Genomic DNA, 21,469 nt, shown 5'->3' with positions numbered 1-21,469 from the left:
AAAAACTTCAACGTTCAGCAAACCAGACAACCAAGACGATTTCCCGGCTCAAACGTTTGTGATTCGCCGCGAGTGTTGGCAGCGAAGCCCACAAGAGACACAGCCAACCACTCAATTTACCACAGGGGATGTAGCTCAAGTGGTAGAGCGCTCGCTTAGCATGTGAGAGGTACGGGGATCGATACCCCGCATCTCCAACTTGCATTTAACTTCAATTGTTGATTGCCTTAAAGAATATATTGTAAATATATATATATTTTTTTTATATATATTTAGAAACTTAGCTTCGTAAAGTTGATTTAAAGTTACCAGTTACATTGCAAAGCTTAAAGGTCGGTTTTAATGAATAATCACGCCTTTTGTCTTCTCAGCTTTCACTTTACAATGGGCTTGATGGTTTAACTCGTAAATATGCAATGTTTGATGATTAACGAAAACATTATATTAATCGTCATGGTGACATTTTTATTCTCTCAGTCGCCTTACTTAGAGTAAATGCTTCCATCTCACAAACGCATGAACGACGTTAAAGAGTGAAAATAAAGTACAAATTCACTCATTCGACATGTGTATATATATATATATATATATATATGTGTGTGTGTGTGTGTGTGTGTGTGTGTGTGTATGTGTGTGTGTGTGTGTGTGTGTGTGTGTGTGTATATATATATATATATATACATATATATATACATATATATATATATATATGTACACACATATATATGTGTGCGTGTGTAAATATATATAGATAGAGATATTTGCGTGTATATATATATATATATATATATATATATATATATATATATATATATATATAAATGTTACCCCAATGATCAAGGGCTCACGAGTCTTCACCTACTGAATATAGGCCCATTTCAATTACACCAATTTTATCTAAGGTTTTTGAACGCTCGCGGGTCAAACGTCTTTCTGTACATTTGGGACCGTTTCTTCCAAGACTAAGTTTGGTTTTAGAAAGGAACTCGGCTGTAAGGATGCATTGGTTATGTCGGTTCATGAAGTCACGAGATTTGATTTATAAGATGCAGTCTGTTGGTGCTAAAGTTTTAAGTGTCTTAACTGAATTTTGATCTGGTAGACAGCAGCGTGTTCATGTTGATGGTAGTTTTACCTCTTATTCCCGTGTGTCCTCTGGTGTTCCTCAGGGTAGTGTTCTTGGCCCTTTGCTCCTCATTTTATATCCAGGCGATATGTGGTCCGGCATTACCAATAAGATGCCATAATGTTACTTATCTCTATGCTGATATTCCTTCTAAGGCAACTAGGCAAATAATAGCTGATGACCTGATGATGATTCAATCATGGTGCTCTCGTTGGAGCATGAAATTAAATCATGTCAATTCCAAGGAAATTATTGGGAGTCGGTCAAGAACGTAGTTGTCTCAGCATCTAAGTCTGCTGATTAACGTCACGTCCCATAGGTCCTCCCATTGCTGTACAACCGGGACGCGGAGACACAATGGCGGATAGTAACAGAGAGACGACCCGGGCAGGCCGGCGCCCAGTGCCCATGCAGCGATGCTGACCCAGCATGACCGCCCAGGGGTCATGCTGGTCGTATCACATACAGGACACGTGGACAGCACTCACACACACGGAAATTTGCATTTTGTCTCACTCATTCGTCTGTAATAGCTGCTGTTGGTGATTGATCTGTCATGCTTGTGTTTGGTGGTATTTAGACAACATACACTGAATTCTTAAAGTCAATAAACAATTAATGCTAAACATAAGTTGGAGATGCGGGGTATCGATCCCCGTACCTCTCACATGCTAAGCGAGCGCTCTACCAGCTACATCCCCTGTGGTAATAAGTGAGTGGTTGGCCGTGTCTATTGTGGGCTTCGCTGCCAACACTCGCGGCGAATCACAAACGTTTGCGAAGAAAAATCGTCTCGATTGTCAGTTTGGTGAACGTTCTCTGAAGTCTAACTATTTCGGTTTAGAAATAGTTTATGCCTTTAGGAATTGCAGTATATTTGTGTGTATATATATATATATATATATATATATATATATATATATATATATCTGTGTATACATATGTACAGCTACATAGAAAAATGTTAGAAAATCATGGTAAACATTCTGACAGAAAAAACGATACTTATACTAATTTTCTAAATACTTTGGATGTGCGTGACTCAACTGAATATTGCAAGGCATTTCCCATACTTTACGGAAATGAAAATATCTTACAGTGAACCCAGATTAATTCTGAAACGACTACTTGAAATAAGTCAGAACGAGACAAATTCGAAACAAATTACCGACCCTTCCGTAATTTCTGATCGTTATTGGTTGTTACCACTCCTAACGATGGCTCTCTGTGTAGCTGTACACACATGTATATCCATACATATAGGCCTATACCTATATGCATGTATGTATAACTATGTACATGTATTTCAACTGAATTCCCATGAAACATACTGTAATCCCTATAAACGATAAACCGCGCAAACGTTTGTGATTTGCCGCGCGTGTTGGCAGCGAAGCACAAAACACACACTGCCAACCACATACTTATTACCACAGGGGATGTAGCTCAAGTGGTAGAGCGCTCGCTTAGCATGTGAGAGGTACGGGGATCGATACCCCGCATCTCCAACTAATTTTTAGCTCCAGTTGTTGATTGCCTTTTATATGTTTTTTTTCTGTATTTAGGAACTTCGCTTGGTAAGGTTGGCTTAGAGTTGCCAGTTACATTGCAAAGCTTAAAGGTCGGTTTTAGTGAATAATCAAGCCTCTTGTCTTCTCAGTTTTCACTTTACAATGGGCTTGATGGTTTAACTCGTAAATATGCAATGTCTGATGATTAACGAAAACATTTTATTAATCGTCCTGGTGACATTCTCTCTATTGTTGTCACTCTCTTTCCTTCTTTGACTCTCTCTTTTGTTCTCTCAATTGGCTTACTTAGAGTAAATGGTTCCACCTCACAAACGCATGAACGGCGTTAATGAAACCTTTTAGGAGCAGTTTTCTCGGTGGAAATGAAGTACAAATTCACTCATTCGACATGCATATATATAAACATATATATATATATATATATATATATATATATATATATATATATATATGTGTGTGTGTGTGTGTGTGTGTGTGTGTGTGTGTGTGTGTGTGTGTGTGTGTGTGTGTTTAGTTCCGTTGCTGTACACTCGGGACGCGGAGACACCACAATGGCGGATAGTAACAGAGACGACCCGGGCAGGCCGGCGCCCAGTGCCCATCGAGCGATGCTGACCCAGCATGACCGCCCAGGGGTCATGCTGGTCATATCACATACAGGACACGTGGACAGCACTCACACACATACACACGGATATTTACATTCTTTTTATCTCACTCATGCGTCTGTTGTTTGTGACTGATCTACTATGTTTGTGTCTGGTGGAATTTCCACAATAGACACTAAATTCTTGAAGGCAATAAACGACTGAAACTAAATGTAAGCTGGAGCTGCGGGGTATCGATCCCCGTACCTCTCACATGCTAAGCGAGCGCTCTACCACTTGAGCTACATCCCCTGTGATAAAGTGCGAGTTCACCAACCTGGACAAGCGAGACGTTTTCCTCCCGCAAACGTTTGTGATTCGCCGCACGTGTTGGCAGCGAAGCCCACAAGCGACACGGCCAACCACTCACTTATCACCACAGGGGATGTAGCTCAAGTGGTAGAGCGCTCGCTTAGCATGTGAGAGGTACGGGGATCGATACCCCGCATCTCCAACGTATTTTCAGCTTCAGTTGCTGATTGCCTTTAGGTAACTCGTTGTATAAATATATGGTATGTTTCTTTAGTATTTAGGAACTTCGCTTGATAAGGTTGGCTTTTACATTGCAAAGATGTTTGATGATTAACGAAAACATTTATTCCATTGTAATTGTCCTGGTGACCCTCTCTCTATTGTTCTTCTTTCTCCCTTTCCTTTTTTGACTCTCTCTTTTGTTCTCTCAATCGGCTTACCTAGAGTAAATGCTTCCACCTCACAAACGCATGAACGGCGTTAAAGAAACCTTTTAAGAACAGTTTACTAGGTGGAAATGAAGTACAAATTCACTCATTCGACATGCATATATATACATAAGTAATGTGTATATATATTTACGCATATGTACGTATATATACATTTAGATATTTACGTATATGCATATATGCATATATATATATATATATATATATATATATATATATATATATACATGTTACCCCAATGCCCAAGGGCCCACTAATCTTCACCCACATAGGCCAATATCAGTTACACCGATATTATCTAAGATTGTTTAACCTTTGCTGGTCAATCGTCTTTTTATATATTTGAGACCTTTTCTTCCAGATTTAGAAAGGTACTCAGCTGTAATGATGCAATGTTTATGTTGGTGAATGAAATGCAGTTTGCTTTAAAAAAGGGTCTTGAGTCAAGGTTGTTTCTCCGGTTTTTAGTGCAGCTTTTGACGCTGTTAATCACATTTTATTTTTAAGTTGCTGTCTGTTGGTGGTAAAGTTATAAGTATTTTAATTCAATTTTGATATGGTAGACAGAAGCATGTTCATGTTGATGGTAGTTTTAGCTCGTATTCCCGTGTGCATTCTAGTGTTCCTCAAGGTAGTGTTCTTGGCCCTTTGCTCTTCATTTTATATCCAAGCGATATGTGGTCCGGCATTACCAATAAGATGCCATTTGCTGATGTTACTTATCTCTATGCTGATATTCCTTCTCCGGCAACTAGGCAAATCGTGGATGACAGTCTTCCTGTTGACCTCATGATGATTCAATCATGGTGCTCTCGTTGGGGCATGAAATTAAATCATGTCAAGTCCAAGGAAATTATTGGGAGTCTGTCAAGAACATAGTTGTCTCAGCATCTAAGTCTGCTGATTAACGTCACGTCCCATAGGTCCTCCCATAGTTCCGTTGCTGTACACTCGGGACGCGGAGACACAATGGCGGATAGTAACAGAGACGACCCGGGCAGGCCGGCGCCCAGTGCCCATCGAGCGATGCTGACCCAGCATGACCGCCCAGGGGTCATGCTGGTCGTATCACATGCAGGACACGTGAGCAGCACTGACCCACCCACACACGGTAATTTACATTTTGTCTCACTCATTCGTCTGTAATAGCTGCTGTTTGTGATTGATCTGTTATGCTTGTGTCTGGTGGTATTTACACAATATACACTGAATTCTTGAAGGCAATAAACAATTAATGCATAATAAAAGTTGGGGTATCGATCCCCGTACCTCTCACATGCTAAGCGAGCGCTCTACCACTTGAGCTACATCCCCTGTGATAATAAGTGGTTGGCTGTGTTTATTGTAAAATTCGCTGCCAACACGCGCGGCAAATCACAAACGTTTGCGTCGGGAAATTGTCTCAATTCTCTCGTATAGGTAACGTTGCCTGAAGTTTTGCCAGCGGTGGGATCTTGTGTACGATACCTTTTAATTTCGAACAAATAATGATTATGCACAATCACTATATGTTCTCTCATCACTGTTGCTGTTGGCGAATCGCACCTCCCATATGCGCGAGGGACGTGTCACTATTACCAATGTGTTGCTGACCCAGCACAACCGTCCAGGGATCGTGCTGGTCATATAACATACAGGACACGTGGACAGCACTCACCCACATACACGCGGAAATTTATATTCTTTTTATCTCACTCGTTCGTCTGTAATAGCTGATGTTTGCGACTGATCTGCTATGCTTATGTGTGGTGTTATTTTCACAGTATACACTAAATTCTTGAAAGCAATAAACGACTGAAGCTAAATGTAAGTTGGAGATGCGGGGTATCGATCCCCGTACCTCTCACATGCTAAGCGAGCGCTCTACCACTTGAGCTACATCCCCTGTGGTAAAGTGTTTAGTTAGTCGTGTCTCTTGTGGCTCCGCTGCGAATCATAAACGTTTGCGCGGGGAAAACGTCTCACTTTTCAGTTTGGTCAACGTTGTTTATATATATAACTGCGGTTTAGGAATTGTTGATTGTTTATATTTCATGGGGTTGAAGTTGATATATATTATATATATGCATATATATGTATATATTTGTGTATATATATGGTTAAACGCCATGAAATATACTGCAATCCCAATAGTCAATAAATCATCTGTAGATAACATTTATTAAAAAACTTCAACGTTCAGCAAACCAGACAATTCCCCGCCTAAAACGTTAGTGATTCGCCGCACGTGTTGGCAGCGAAGCCCACAATAGACTCGGCCAACCACTCACTTATTACCACAGGGGATGTAGCTCAAGTGGTAGAGCGCTCGCTTAGCATGTGAGAGGTACGGGGATCGATACCCCGCATTTCCAGCTTATTTTTAGCTTCAGTTGTCGATTGCGTTTTGGTAACTTGTTGTAAATATATGGTAAGTTTTTTTTTTTGTGTGTGTGTGTGTGTTTAGGAACTTAGCTTGGTAAAGTTGGTTAAAAGTTGCGTTACATTACAAAGCTTAAAGGTCGGTTTTAATGAATAATCACGCCTCTTGTCCTCAGTTTTCACTTCACAATAGGCTTGATGGTTTATCTCGTAAATATGTAATGTTTGATGATTAACGAAAACATTTTATTAATCGTCCTGGTGACATTCTCTCTGTTGTTGTCACTCTCTTTCCTTCTCTGACTCTCTCTTTTGTTCTCTCAATCGGCTTACTTAGAGTAAGTACACTTACAGTGCTTTAAGGAAACCTTTTAGGAACAGTTTACTCGGTGGAAATGAAGTACAAATTCACTCATTCGACATGAATATATATATATACATAAGTATACATGTGTGCATATATATTTACATGTATATACTTATGTGTACGTATATATGCATATATATATATATATACATGTTACCCCAATGCCCAAGGGCCCACTAATCTTCACCTACATAGGCCTATATCAATTTCACCGATATTATCTAAGATTGTTTAACCTTTGCTGGTCAATTGTCTTTTTGTATATTTGAGACCTTTTCTTCCAGATTTAGAAAGGGACTCAGCTGTAATGATGCAATGTTTATGTTGATGCATGAAATGCAGTTTGCTTTAAAAAAGGATCTCGAGTTAAGGTTGTTTCCAGCTTATTTTTAGCTTCAGTTGTTGATTGCCTTTAGGTAACTCATTGTAAATATATGATATGTTTCTTTAGTATTGAGGAACTTCGCTTGGTAAGGTTGGCTTTTACATTGCAAAGCTTAAAGGTCGGTTTTAGTGAATAATCACGCCTCTTGTCTTCTCAGTTTTCACTTTACAATGGGCTTGATGATTTATCTCGTAAATATGCAATGTCTGATGATTAACGAAAACATTTATTCCATTGTAATTGTCCTGGTGACACTCTCTCTATTGTTCTCCCTTTCCCTTTTTGACTCTCTTTTGTTCTCTCGATCGGCTTACTTAGAGTAAATGCTTCCACCTCACAAACGCATGAACGGCGTTAAGGAAACCTTTCAGGAACAGTTTACTCGGTGGAAATTAAGTACACATTTACTCATTCGACATGCATATATACATAAGTATACATATGTATATATATATTTACATATACATATATGTACGTATATATGCATATAGATATTAACGTGTATGCATATATGCAAATATATACATGTTACCCCAATGCCCAAGGACCCACTGATCTTCACCTACATAGGCCCATATCAATTACACCGATTTATCTAAGATTGTTTAACCTTTGCAGGTTAATCGTCTTTTTGTATATTTGATACCGTTTCTTTCAGATTTAGAAAGGGACTTGGATGTAATGACGCAATGCTTATGTTGATGCATGAAATGCAGGGTCTCGAGTCTAGGTTGTTTCTATGGATTTTAGTGCAGCTTTTGCCACAATTATAAGATTTCAAAGTTGCAGACTGATGGTGCTGAATTATAAGTATTTTAATTGAATTTTGATCTGGTAGACAGCAGCGTGTTCATGTTGATGGTAGTTTTAGCTCGTATTCCCGTGTGTCCTCTGGGGTTCCTCAGGGCAGTGTTCTTGGCCCTTTGCTCTTCATTTTATATCCAGGCGATATGTGGTCCGGCATTACCAATAAGATGCCATATGCTGATGTTACTTGTCTCTATGCTGATAGTCCTTCTCCGGCAACTAGGCATATGATAGCTGACAGTCTTCTTGTTGACCTGATGATTCAATCGTGGTTCTCTCGGCTGGGCATGAAATTAAATCCTGTCAAGTCCAAGGAAATTATTGGGAGTCGGTCTTGAATGCAGTTGCCTCAGCATCCAAGTCTGCTGATTAATGGAGTTTTTTTATTTTACTTCAGTGGATAATCTGACGCTCTTGATTCAAATCTCACGTTTTAATTGCAAATTGGGAAAATCCTACAATGCACAGACTAAATTTATTGAAATAGTTTGTTCATTATGTTTTGTTTTTGTTTTTTTCTTTTTTTACAATAGTATCAACACTCATGTGTGTGTATATATATATATATATATATATATATATATATATATATATATATATATATATATGAATAGATATATAGGTATATATATATATATGAATGTATATATTTATGTGTATGAATATATATTTGTATACGTATATACATGTGTGTATGTATAGGTATATGTGTATATATGTATATATATGTGCATATATATGTAGACATGTTTATATGCATATATACATATGTATGCATATACGCATGCATACATATATATGTATATATATACATACATATGTGTATATATATGAATATAAATGTATATGTATCCACACGCATTTCTGATATTCTTAAAAGGATTTGTCGCTTTCCACGAGTTCGTGAGCTGGAAGCATTTACTCTTAAGTAAGCCGAATGAGAGAACCAGAGAGAGAAAAACAAGGAAGGAAAGGGAGAATGAAGCAGGAGAAAGAGAGTGAGTCGCCAGAATGATAATAATTGGAATAAATACTTTCGTTAAGTATCAAATGTTGCATAATCACGAGACACGATTAATAATGGAAAGAAAATAAAACCAATCTTTATGCTTCGTATTGTAATTGGCAACTCTAAGCTAACATTGCCAACTGAAGTCCCCAAAGACAAAAAAGTCATACCATTTACTTAAAGAAAATTATGTAAAGCAACATGCATTTCAATGTAATTTGGAGATGCGGGGTATCGATCCCCGTGCCTCTCACATGCTAAGCGAGCGCTCTACCACTTGAGCTACATCCCCTGTGATGATAAATAAGTGGTCAGCCGGGTCTATTGTAAAATTCGCTGCCAACACGCGCGGCAAATCACAAACGTTTGCGCCGGGAAATTGTCTCAATTCTCTGGTATAGGTAACGTTGCCTGAAGTTTTGGCAGCGGTGGGATCTTGTGTACGAAACCTTTTTATTTCACACAAATAATGATTATGCACAATCACTATATGTTCTGTCATCACTGTTGCTGTTGGCGAATCGCTCTTCCCATAGGTGCGAGGGACGTGTCACTGTTACCAATGTGTTGCAGCTATCATTGGTCTATATCATACGTGCAACAAATTAAATGTTCGTTGCCATTTCTGCTTACTTAGCAAACTATCAATACATATAGATACACATGATATGGATTAATGGGTTAAATACTCGAGTTAATTTTAGTTCCGTTGCTGTACACTCGGGACGCGGAGACACCACAATGGCGGATAGTAACAGAGACGACCCGGGCAGGCCGGCGCCCAGTGCCCATCCAGCGATGCTGACCCAGCATGACCGCCCAGGGGTCATGCTGGGCATATCACATACAGGACACGTGAACAGCACTCACACACATACACACGGAAATTTACATTCTTTTTGTCTCGCTCATTCGTCTGATGTTTGCGACTGATCTGTTATGCTTGTGTCTGGTGGAATTTCCACAATAGACACTAAATTCTTAAAGGTAATCAACAACTGAAGCTAAATGTTAGCTGGAGATGCGGGGTATCGATCCCCGTACCTCTCACATGCTAAGCGAGCGCTCTACCACTTGAGCTACATCCCCTGTGACTGAGGACACGTGGTTGGCCGTGTCTATTGTGGGCTTCGCTGCCAACACGCGCGGCGAATCACAAACGTTTGCGCCGGGAAATCGTCTTGGTTGTCTACATATATATATATATATATATATATATATATATATATATATATATATATGTATATATGTATGTATATATATGTATGTGTATACATATGTATGTGTATACATATGTATGTTTATATATATATATATATATATATATATATATATATATATATATATTATGTAATATACACATGTATACATGTACATAATGTTTAAATATGAATATATATCAATATGTGTATACATTTATATCTATACATATGTATATGTATACATATATGCATATGTATTTGTGCATATAATATATATATATATATATATATATATATATATATATATATATACATACATATATATATATATATATATATATATATATATATATATATATATATATATATATATAATGGTATTGAGATTGAAGCTATCTTTTGGCTCCATGACTTTTATTGCTGTGTAGGCTCCTGCAGATGTTTGTAAACTTGAAGTGAAAGAGATGTTCTACGCCACACTTGCATCCGTGGCAGACAGTTGTCCCCATCGAGATATTCGTATTGTTCTGGGTGACTTCAGTGCAGTATCTGGCTGTGATCGAGCTGGCTATGAGATGTCTGTCGGTCCCCATGGTTCAGGAGCTGATGCCGGCAGTGAGAATAGCCTCCTTCTCCGGGACTTTGCTAGGTCCCGGAAATTGAGGATTTCTGGCTCCTGGTACCAGCGCCCAGACCCACATCGCTGGACATGGTACAGTGATGCATACTCGTTAGCACTCGTTGGAGGATCATCCAGAATTGCAGGGTGTACAGGAGTGCTGAGTTCTGTGGTACTGACCATAGATTGGTTGTGGCTACCCTCCGGGTCCACTTCAAAACTCCCCAGCGATCAAATGATCACCCAAGGGTGTTTCATTTGGACAGGCTGAGGGAGGGGGAGTGTGCCCGTGGGTTTGCTGAGACAATCTCTGATCGTTTCGCAATGCTCAACAGTCTGACAGACCCTGTTCTTCTGTGGGATACCTTCAAGCGTGAAACGCTTGATGCAGCTCAAGACGTTTGGTGTACGCCCGAGAGCAGTACAGAGCAGGCCAACTTTACCAACTAGTGAAGTTCCCAAATACTAAAAAAACATACCATATATTTACAAGTTATCTAAAGGCCATCAACAACTGAAGCTAAAAGTAAGTTGGAGATGCGGGGTATCGATCCCCGTACCTCTCACATGCTAAGCGAGCGCTCTACCACTTGAGCTACATCCCCTGTGGTAATTTGAGTGGTTGGCTGTGTCTGTTATGGGCTTCGCTGCCAACACGGGTGGCGAATCACAAACGTTTGCGCCGGTTTGCGTCTTGGTTGTATACATATATATATGCGTATATTTGTATATATATGTGTATACATATGTATGTTTATATATATATATATATATTTTTTTTTTATGTATGTGTATATAAATACATAGGCATATACATATTTGTATATATAGTTATGCATATGTATACATATATATATATATATATATATATATATATATGTATATGTGTATATATATATATATATATATATATATATATATATATATATATATATATATATATACAGTACATTATATGTATATATGATATATACATACATATGTATACATGTACATAATGTATATATATCAATATATGTATACATATATGCATATGTATTTGTGCATATATATATATATATAAATATATATATATACATATATATATATATATATATATATATATATATATATATATATATATATATATATATGCTTATTATATGTATATATGTGTATATATATATTCATGTATGTGTTTATGTGAATATATGTATATATATTCATACATATATATGTATGCACACAGACACACACACACACACACACATTCACATATAAATGCCGAATGAGCGAATTCGTATTTCACTTCCTCTAAGTAAACTGTTCTTAAAACAATTCTTTACCGCTGTCCATGCGTCCTTGATACAGAAGCATTTACTCTAAGTAAGCTGACTGAGAGAGAGACAAAGAGTCAAGGAGGAAAGGGATTAAAAAAGCAGAAGAGTGTGAGAGTAAGTCACCAAGTCGATTGTGATTGGAATAAAATGCTTTCGTTACTGATCAAACGTAATTTACGATCATTGTAAAGTTACTCGTAAGACATATGATTAATTACTGAGAGAAAATAAAACCAACCTTTAAGCTTTACATTTTAATTGGCAACTCTAGGCCAACTTTACCAACTAGTGAAGTTCCCAAATACTAAAAAAACATACCATATATTTACAAGTTATCTAAAGGCCATCAACAACTGAAGCTAAAAGTAAGTTGGAGATGCGGGGTATCGATCCCCGTACCTCTCACATGCTAAGCGAGCGCTCTACCACTTGAGCTACATCCCCTGTGGTAAATGATAGAGATTACTGTAATCTCTATAAACAATAAACCATTTCTAAACGGCAAATGTTTAAAAACAACATTCACAAACCGGACAACCAAGACGATTTCCCGGCGCAAACGTTTGTGATTCGCCGCGCATGTTGACAGCGAAGCCCACAACAGACACGGCCAACAAATTACTTCACCATAGGGGATGTAGCTCAAGTGGTAGAGCGCTCGCTTAGCATGTGAGAGGTACGGGGATCGATACCCCGCATCTCCAGCTTACATTTAGCTTCAGTCGTTTATTGCCTTCAAGAATTTAGTGTATATTGTGGAAATGCCACCAGACACAAGCATAACAGATCAGTCACAAACATCAGCTATTACAGACGAATGAGTAAGACAAAAAGAATATAAATGTCCTTGTGTATGTGGGTAATTGCTGTTCACGTTCCTGTATGTGATACGACCAGCATGACCCCTGGGCGGTCATGCTGGGTCAGCATCGCTCGATGGGCACTGGGCGCCGGCCTGCCCGGGTCGTCTCTGTTACTATCCGCCATTGTAGTGTCTCCGCGCCTCGAGTGTACATCAACGGAGCTAAATTTAACTCGAGTATTTAACGAACATTTAATTTATTGCACGCATGAAAAGACCGATGATAGCTGCAACATGTGCGAAATAAAAAGGTTTCGTACACATGATCCCACCGCTGCCAAAACTTCAGGCAACGTTTTCTATACCAGAAAATTGAGACAGTTTCCCGACGCAAACGTTTGTGATTCGCCGTGCGTGTTGGCAGCGAAACTTACAACAGACCCGGCCAACCGCTTCCTCTTTATCACAGGGGATGTAGCTCAAGTGGTAGAGCGCTCGCTTAGCATGTGAGAGGTACGGGGATCGATACCCCGCATCTCCAACTTACTTTTAGCTTCAGTTGTTGATTGCCTTAAATAAATGGTTGTAAATATATGGAATGTATTTTTTAGTATTTGGGAACTTCACTACTTAGTAAAATTGGCCTATATTTGCCAATTATAATGCAAACCTTAAGGGTTGGTTTTATTTTCTTTCAGTAATTAATCATATGTCTTACGAGTAACTTTACAATGACCGTAAATTACGTTTGATCATTAACGAAAGCATTTTATTCCAATCACAATCGACTTGGTGACTTACTCTCACTCTCTTCAGCTCTTTAATCCCTTTCCTCCTTGACTCTTTGTCTCTCTCTCAGTCGGCTTACTTAGAGTAAATGCTTCTATGTCAAGAACGCATGGACAGCGGTAAAGAATTGTTTTAAGAACAGTTTACTCAGAGGAAGTGAAATGCGAATTCGCTCATTCGGCATATATATGTAAACACACATATATATACACACATATAAACATACATATATAAACACATATATACATACATAAACATATATATATATATACATACAAATACATATGCATATATGTAGACATAAATGTATTAGTATATATATACATATACATATATTAATATATATACATATGTAGATATACATAAATGTATACATATATTGATATATATTCATATATATACATAATGTTATTATATATACATATAATGCACTGTACATACATATATAAAGACATGTACATATATATATATATATATATATATATATATATATATATATATATATATATATATATATGTATACATATGTATAGATATATAAATATACAAACATATATATGCATATATATGTGTAAATATGTATATATACACATATACATATAAGTACATATATACATATGTATGCACACATATATACACAAACATATATGCGCATATATATATGTACACATATGTATTTATATACACCTTCATATCAACTTAAACCCCATTTACTTTAAGTAAGCCGACTGAGAGAGAGACAAAGAGTCAAGGAGGAAAGGGATTAAAAGGCAGATAAGAGTGATAGTGAGTCACCAAGCCGATTGTAATTGGAAGAAAATGCTTTCGTTAATGATCAAATGTAATTTACGATCATTGTAAAGTTACTCGTAAGACATATGATTAATTATTGAAAGAAAATAAAATCATCCCTTAAGCTTTGCATTTTAATTGGCAACTCTAGACCAACTTTACTAACTAGTGAAGTTCCCAAATATTGAAGAACATAAACCATATATTTACAAGTTATCTAAAGGCAATCATCAAGAGAAGCTAAAAGTAAGTTGGAGATGCGGGGTATCGATCCCCGTACCTCTCACATGCTAAGCGAGCGCTCTACCACTTGAGCTACATCCCCTGTGGTAAAGAGGAAGCGGTTGGCCGGATCTATTGTAAGTTTCGCTGCCAACACGCACGGCGAATCACAAACGTTTGTGCTGGGAAATTGTCTTAATTCTCTGGTATAGGTAACGTTGCCTGAAGTTTTGGCAGCGGTGGGATCATGTGTACGAAACCTTTTTATTTCGCACATGTTGCAGCTATCACCGGTCTTTCTCATTCGTGCAATAAATTAAATGTTCGTTGCCGTTTCTGTTTACTTAGCAGACTATCACTACATATAGATATGCATGATATGGATTAATGGGTTAAATACTCGAATTAAATTGAGTTCCGTTGGTGTCCACTCGGGACGCGGAGACACAATGGCGGATAGTAACAGAGACGACCCGGGCAGGCCGGCGCCCAGTGCCCATCGAGCGATGCTGACCCAGCATGACCGCCCAGGGCTCATGCTGGTCATATCACATACAGGACACGTGAACAGCACTCACACACACGGAAATTTACATTCTTTTTCTCTCACTCATTCGTCTGATGTTTGTGACTGATCTACTATGTTTGTGTCTGGTGGAATTTCCACAATAGACACTAAATTCTTGAAGGTAATAAGCAACTGAAACTAAATGTAAGCTGGAGATGCGGGGTATCGATCCCCGTACCTCTCACATGCTAAGCGAGCGCTCTACCACTTGAGCTACATCCCCTGTGGTAATAAGTGAGTGGTTGGCCGAGTCTGTTGTGGGCTTCGCTGCCAACACGGCGAATCAAATGTTTGCGCCGGGAAATCGTCTTGGTTGTCCGGTTTGAGAACGTTGTTTTTAAACATTTACCATTTAGAAATGGGTTATTGTTTATAAGGATTACAGTATATTTCATGGGGTTTAAGTTGATATGAATGTGTATATAAATACATACGTATACATATATGTATGCGCATATATGTATGTGTATATGTGTATACATATGTATATATGTATTTATATGTATATGTGTATATATACATATGCACACACACACACACACACACACACACACACACACACACACACACATATATATATATATATATATATATATATATATATATATATATATATGCATATATGTTTATTTATATATCTATACATATGTATACATATATATATATATATATATATATATATATATATATATGTATGTATGTATGTGTTTATATATGTATGTACAGTACATTATATGTATATATAATAACATTATGTATATATATGAATATATATCAGTATATGTATACATTTATATATATCTACATATGTATATATACTAATATATTTATATGTCTACATATATGCATATGTATTTGTATATATATATATATATATATATATATATATATATATATATTATATATATATATATATATATATATATATGTTTATGTATGTATATATGTTTATATATGTATGTTTATATGTTTATATATGTATGTTTATATGTTTATATATGTATATGTATATATATATATATATATATATATATTCGTGTGCGTGTTTATGTGAATATATGTATATATATTCATACATATATATGTATGCACACAGACACACACACACACACACACACACACACACATTCACATATATATACCGAATGAGCGAATTCGTATTTCACTTCCTCTGAGTAAACTGTTCTTAAAAGAATTCTTTACCGCTGTCCAAGCGTTCTTGACATAGAAGCATTTACTCTAAGTAAGCCGACTGAGAGATAGACAAAGAGTCAAGGAGGAAATGGAGAAGAGAGTGAGTCACCAAGTCGATTGTAATTGGAATAAAATGCTTTCGTTAATGATCAAACGTAATTTACGATCATTGTAAAGTTACTCGTAAGACATATGATTAATTACTGAAAGAAAATAAAACCAACCTTTAAGCTCTATATTTTAAATGGAAACTCTAGGCCAACTTTACCAACTAGTGAAGTTCCCAAATACTAAAAAATACATTCCATATATTTACAACCATTTATTTAAGGCAATCAACAACTGAAGCTAAAAGTAAGTTGGAGATGCGGGGTATCGATCCCCGTACCTCTCACATGCTAAGCGAGCGCTCTACCACTTGAGCTACATCCCCTGTGATAGAGAGCTTGGTTGGCCGTGTCTGTTTTGAGCTTCGCTGCCAACACGCGTGGCGAATCACAAACGTTTACGCCGGGAAACTGTCTCAATTTTCTGGTATAGAAAACGTTGCCTGAAGTTTTGGCAGCGGTGGGATTGTGTACGAAACCTTTTTATTTCGCACATGTTGCAGCTATCATCGGTCTTTCTCATGCGTGCAATAAATTAAATGTTCGTTGCTGTTTCTGTTTACTTAGCAGACTATCACTACATATAGATATGCATGATATGGATTAATGGGTTAAATACTCGAATGAAATTTAGTTCCGTTGCTGTACACTCGGGACGCGGAGACACCACAATGGCGGATAGTAACAGAGACGACCCGGGCAGGCCGGCGCCCAGTGCCCATCGAGCGATGCTGACCCAGCGTGACCGCCCAAGGGTCATACTGGTCATATCACATACAGGACACATGAACAGCACTCACCCATATGCGCACGGAAATTTACATTCGTTTTTCTCACTCATTCGTCTGTAATAGCTGATGTTTGTAACTGATTTGTTATGCTTGTGTCTGGTGGTATTTCCACAATAGACACTAAATTCTTGAAGGTAATAAACAACTGAAGCTAAATGTAAGTTGGAGATGCGGGGTATCGATCCCCGTACCTCTCACATGCTAAGCGAGCGCTCTACCACTTGAGCTACATCCCCTGTAGTAAAGTAACTTGTTGGCCGTGTCTCTTGTGGGCTTCGCTGTCAACATGCGCGGCGAATCACAAACGTTTGCGCCGGGAAATCGTCTTAGTTGTCCGGTTTGTGAACGTTGTTTTTAAACATTTGCCGTTTAGAAATGGTTTATTGTTTATAGAGATTACAGTAATCTCTATCATTTACCACAGGGGATGTAGCTCAAGTGGTAGAGCGCTCGCTTAGCATGTGAGAGGTACGGGGATCGATACCCCGCATCTCCAACTTACTTTTAGCTTCAGTTGTTGATGGCCTTTAGATAACTTGTAAATATATGGTATGTTTTTTTAGTATTTGGGAACTTCACTAGTTGGTAAAGTTGGCCTAGAGTTGCCAATTAAAATATAAAGCTTAAAGATTGGTTTTATTTTCTTTCAGTAATTAATCATATGTCTTACGAGTAACTTTACAATGATCGTAAATTACGTTTGGTCATTAACGAAAGCATTTTATTCCAATCACAATCGACTTGGTGACTCACTCTCACTCTCCTCTACTTTTTAATCCCTTTCCTTCTTGACTCTTTGTCTCTCTCTCAGTCAGCTTACTTAGAGTAAATGCTTCTATCTCAAGAACGCATGGACAGCGGTAAAGAATTCTTTTAAGAACAGTTTACTCAGAGGAAGTGAAATACGAATTCACTCATTCGGCATATATATGTAAATGTGTGTGTGTGCATACATATATATGTATGAATATATATATATACATATATTCACATAAACACACACACACATATATATACACATATAAACATACATATATAAACACATATATACATACATAAACATTATATATATATATATATATATATATATATATATATATATATATATATATATATATATATACATACAAATACATATGCATATATTTAGACATACATGTATTAGTATATATATACATATACATATAATAGTATATATTCATATGTAGATATATATAAATGTATACATATATTGATATATATTCATATATATACATAATGTTATTATATATACATCTAATGTACTGTACATACATATATAAAGACATATACATATATATATATATATATATATATATATATATATATATATATATATATATATATGTATACATATGTATAGATATATAAATATATATGCATATATATATATGCATATATATGTGTAAATATGTATATATACACATATACATATAAGTACATATATATATATATATGTGTATGTGTATATATATATATGTATATACAGTACATTATATGTATATATATATATATACATGTGTATACATATACATAATGTATATATATATGAATATATATCAATATGTGTATACATTTATATATATATATATATATATATATATATATATATATATATATATATATATATATATGTATTTATATGTATGTGTATATATACATATGTATACACATATATATGCATTTATATGTTTGTATATTTATATATCTATACATATATATACGTATATATATGTATATATGTGTTTGTATATGTATGTACAGTACATTATATGTATATATAATAATATAATGTATATATGTGAATATATATCAATATATGTATACATTTATATATATCTATACATATGTATATATACTAATATATGTATATGTATATATATACTAATATATGTATATGTATACATATATGCATATGTATTTGTATATATATATATGTATATATATATATATATATATATATATATATATATATATATATATGTTTATGTATGTATATATGTGTTTAGATGTGTGTATATATATATATATGTGTTTATGTGAATATATGTATATATATTCAAACATATATATGTATGCACAGACACACATTCACATATAAATGCCGAAGGAGCGAATTCGTATTTCACTTCCTCTAAGTAAACTGTTCTTAAAAGAATTCTTTACCGCTGTCCATGCGTTCTTGACTTAGAAGCATTTACTCTAAGTAAGCCGACTGAGAGAGAGACAAAGAGTCAAGGAGGAAAGGTATTAAAAAGCAGAAGAGAGTGAGAGTGAGTCACCACGTCGATTGTAATTGGAATAAAATGCTTTCGTTAATGATCAAACGTAATTTACGATCAATGTAAAGTTACTCGTAAGACATATGAATAATTATTGAAAGAAAATAAAACCAACCCTTAAGCTTTGTATTTTGATTGGCAACTCTAGGCCAACTTTACCAACTAGTGAAGTTCCCAAATACTAAAAAATACATTCCATACATTTACAACCATGTATTTAAGGCAATCAATAACTGAAGTTAAAAGTTGGAGATGCGGGGTATCGATCCCCGTACCTCTCACATGCTAAGCGAGCGCTCTACCACTTGAGCTACATCCCCTGTGGTAAAGAGCATAGTTGGCTGTGTCTCTTTTACTCTTCGCTGCCAACACGGGCGGCGAATCACCAACGTTTTCGGGTGAAATCTCGTTTTTAAATAAACAATGAAGTATTTCTAAATTGCAAATATTTAAAAACTTCAGGCAACAACGTTCAACAAACTGGACAACCAAGGTCTCCCAGGGGAAACGTTTGTGATTCGCCGCGCGTGTTGGCAGCGAAGCACTGTATATATATATATATATATATATATATATATATATATATATATATATATATATAGAGAGAGAGAGAGAGAGAGAGAGAGAGAGAGAGAGAGAGAGAGGCAGACAGACAGACAAAACAGACAGAGGGAGAGAGGGGGTGGGGTAGAGACAGATGTAAATAGGAGGGAGATAGAAACACAGAGAGAGAGAAATACAGAGTGTGTGTGAGAGATTGAAGAGAAATTGACAGACAGATAGATTGATAGATAGACAATAAATCAGAGAGAAAGAAGGAACAGACAGGTAGAGAGTAAAAGGAGGAAGGGAAGGAGGGAAGTGAGAACGAGATAGAGAAATAAATAGATTAATGAACACACACAGATACATATATGTATACAGACACAAATGTGTGTATGTATATTTATGTATGTATATATATAGACACAAATGTGTTTATATATATTTATGTATATATATGTATATATACATATATATACAAGAGAGAGAGTGAGAGAAGGTATCGAAGTATCGATTTTTCTTTTATTTTTCTCGATACATCTCGAGAAAAATGCCATTTCGATACCGATAAAACGATACTGTTATTGAGTAGCTAAGGCAATGCCGATAACAATACAGAAGTTTCGTTCGACACATATCGCCTATATGTTTATATGTGTATATATATATATATATATATATATATATATATATATATGTATATATGTATGTATGTATGTATGTATAGATACATACGCATGTCGGATTAGCGAATTTATACTCCATTCCATTTGAGTAACCTTTTTTTAGATGCTTCTTCATTGCTGTCCGCGTTACTCACACACACACACACCCAAACTCTCTATCTCTATGTCACTGTCTCTGTAACTTTCACTTTTTCTATCTATCTCTCCTTCCCTATATATCTCCTTCCCTTCCACCTTATATCCCTCCCTCTTTCCTTCTCTCTCTGTTACTCACACATCACCGTTACTCAACAACGTTACCTATACTAGACGAACATTTGTGATGCGCCACGCGTGTTGACAGCGAAAGCCATAAGTGACACGGCTAACTATCTAGGTACTGTCACAGGGGATGTAGCTCAAGTGGTAGAGCGCTCGCTTAGCATGTGAGAGGTACGGGGATCGATACCCCGCATCTCCATTTTTATTTTTAGCTTCAGTTGTTGATTGCCTTAAAGAATTGGCTGTAAATATTTGGGATGAATTTAAAGTATGTGGGAACTTCGCATAGTAAAGCTGACGTAGAGTTGCCAATTACAATGCAAAGCTTTAAGATTGGTT

At 36.3% G+C, this 21,469-nt stretch overlaps 1 long non-coding RNA gene and 18 other non-coding genes across 19 annotated transcripts in view; 9 read left to right on the top strand and 10 right to left on the bottom strand.

The window, feature by feature from the left end:
- LOC138866339 (uncharacterized) overlaps positions 1 to 21,469 on the top strand; it is a 101,715-nt gene that overhangs the window by 9,067 nt on the left and 71,179 nt on the right. The window lies entirely within an intron of this gene.
- TRNAA-AGC (transfer RNA alanine (anticodon AGC)) lies at positions 125 to 197 on the top strand. Its single transcript has one exon. It is a non-coding gene; the product is annotated as a tRNA-Ala (tRNA).
- TRNAA-AGC (transfer RNA alanine (anticodon AGC)) lies at positions 2,562 to 2,634 on the top strand. Its single transcript has one exon. It is a non-coding gene; the product is annotated as a tRNA-Ala (tRNA).
- On the top strand, positions 3,687 to 3,759 carry TRNAA-AGC (transfer RNA alanine (anticodon AGC)). The gene has a single exon. It is a non-coding gene; the product is annotated as a tRNA-Ala (tRNA).
- Positions 5,819 to 5,891, bottom strand: TRNAA-AGC (transfer RNA alanine (anticodon AGC)). The gene has a single exon. It is a non-coding gene; the product is annotated as a tRNA-Ala (tRNA).
- Positions 6,288 to 6,360, top strand: TRNAA-AGC (transfer RNA alanine (anticodon AGC)). Its single transcript has one exon. It is a non-coding gene; the product is annotated as a tRNA-Ala (tRNA).
- Positions 9,155 to 9,227, bottom strand: TRNAA-AGC (transfer RNA alanine (anticodon AGC)). Its single transcript has one exon. It is a non-coding gene; the product is annotated as a tRNA-Ala (tRNA).
- Positions 9,952 to 10,024, bottom strand: TRNAA-AGC (transfer RNA alanine (anticodon AGC)). Its single transcript has one exon. It is a non-coding gene; the product is annotated as a tRNA-Ala (tRNA).
- On the bottom strand, positions 11,289 to 11,361 carry TRNAA-AGC (transfer RNA alanine (anticodon AGC)). The gene has a single exon. It is a non-coding gene; the product is annotated as a tRNA-Ala (tRNA).
- On the bottom strand, positions 12,447 to 12,519 carry TRNAA-AGC (transfer RNA alanine (anticodon AGC)). The gene has a single exon. It is a non-coding gene; the product is annotated as a tRNA-Ala (tRNA).
- Positions 12,707 to 12,779, top strand: TRNAA-AGC (transfer RNA alanine (anticodon AGC)). The gene has a single exon. It is a non-coding gene; the product is annotated as a tRNA-Ala (tRNA).
- Positions 13,346 to 13,418, top strand: TRNAA-AGC (transfer RNA alanine (anticodon AGC)). Its single transcript has one exon. It is a non-coding gene; the product is annotated as a tRNA-Ala (tRNA).
- On the bottom strand, positions 14,711 to 14,783 carry TRNAA-AGC (transfer RNA alanine (anticodon AGC)). Its single transcript has one exon. It is a non-coding gene; the product is annotated as a tRNA-Ala (tRNA).
- On the bottom strand, positions 15,399 to 15,471 carry TRNAA-AGC (transfer RNA alanine (anticodon AGC)). Its single transcript has one exon. It is a non-coding gene; the product is annotated as a tRNA-Ala (tRNA).
- On the bottom strand, positions 16,803 to 16,875 carry TRNAA-AGC (transfer RNA alanine (anticodon AGC)). Its single transcript has one exon. It is a non-coding gene; the product is annotated as a tRNA-Ala (tRNA).
- On the bottom strand, positions 17,504 to 17,576 carry TRNAA-AGC (transfer RNA alanine (anticodon AGC)). Its single transcript has one exon. It is a non-coding gene; the product is annotated as a tRNA-Ala (tRNA).
- TRNAA-AGC (transfer RNA alanine (anticodon AGC)) lies at positions 17,764 to 17,836 on the top strand. Its single transcript has one exon. It is a non-coding gene; the product is annotated as a tRNA-Ala (tRNA).
- On the bottom strand, positions 19,888 to 19,960 carry TRNAA-AGC (transfer RNA alanine (anticodon AGC)). The gene has a single exon. It is a non-coding gene; the product is annotated as a tRNA-Ala (tRNA).
- TRNAA-AGC (transfer RNA alanine (anticodon AGC)) lies at positions 21,257 to 21,329 on the top strand. The gene has a single exon. It is a non-coding gene; the product is annotated as a tRNA-Ala (tRNA).

The sequence above is a fragment of the Penaeus vannamei genome, chromosome 3 (genome assembly GCF_042767895.1).
Source record: "Penaeus vannamei isolate JL-2024 chromosome 3, ASM4276789v1, whole genome shotgun sequence".
NCBI classification, from domain to species: Eukaryota; Metazoa; Arthropoda; class Malacostraca; order Decapoda; family Penaeidae; genus Penaeus; species Penaeus vannamei.
The sequence above is the reverse complement of the archived record's forward strand: the minus strand, read 5'-3'. Positions and strand labels throughout refer to the sequence as shown.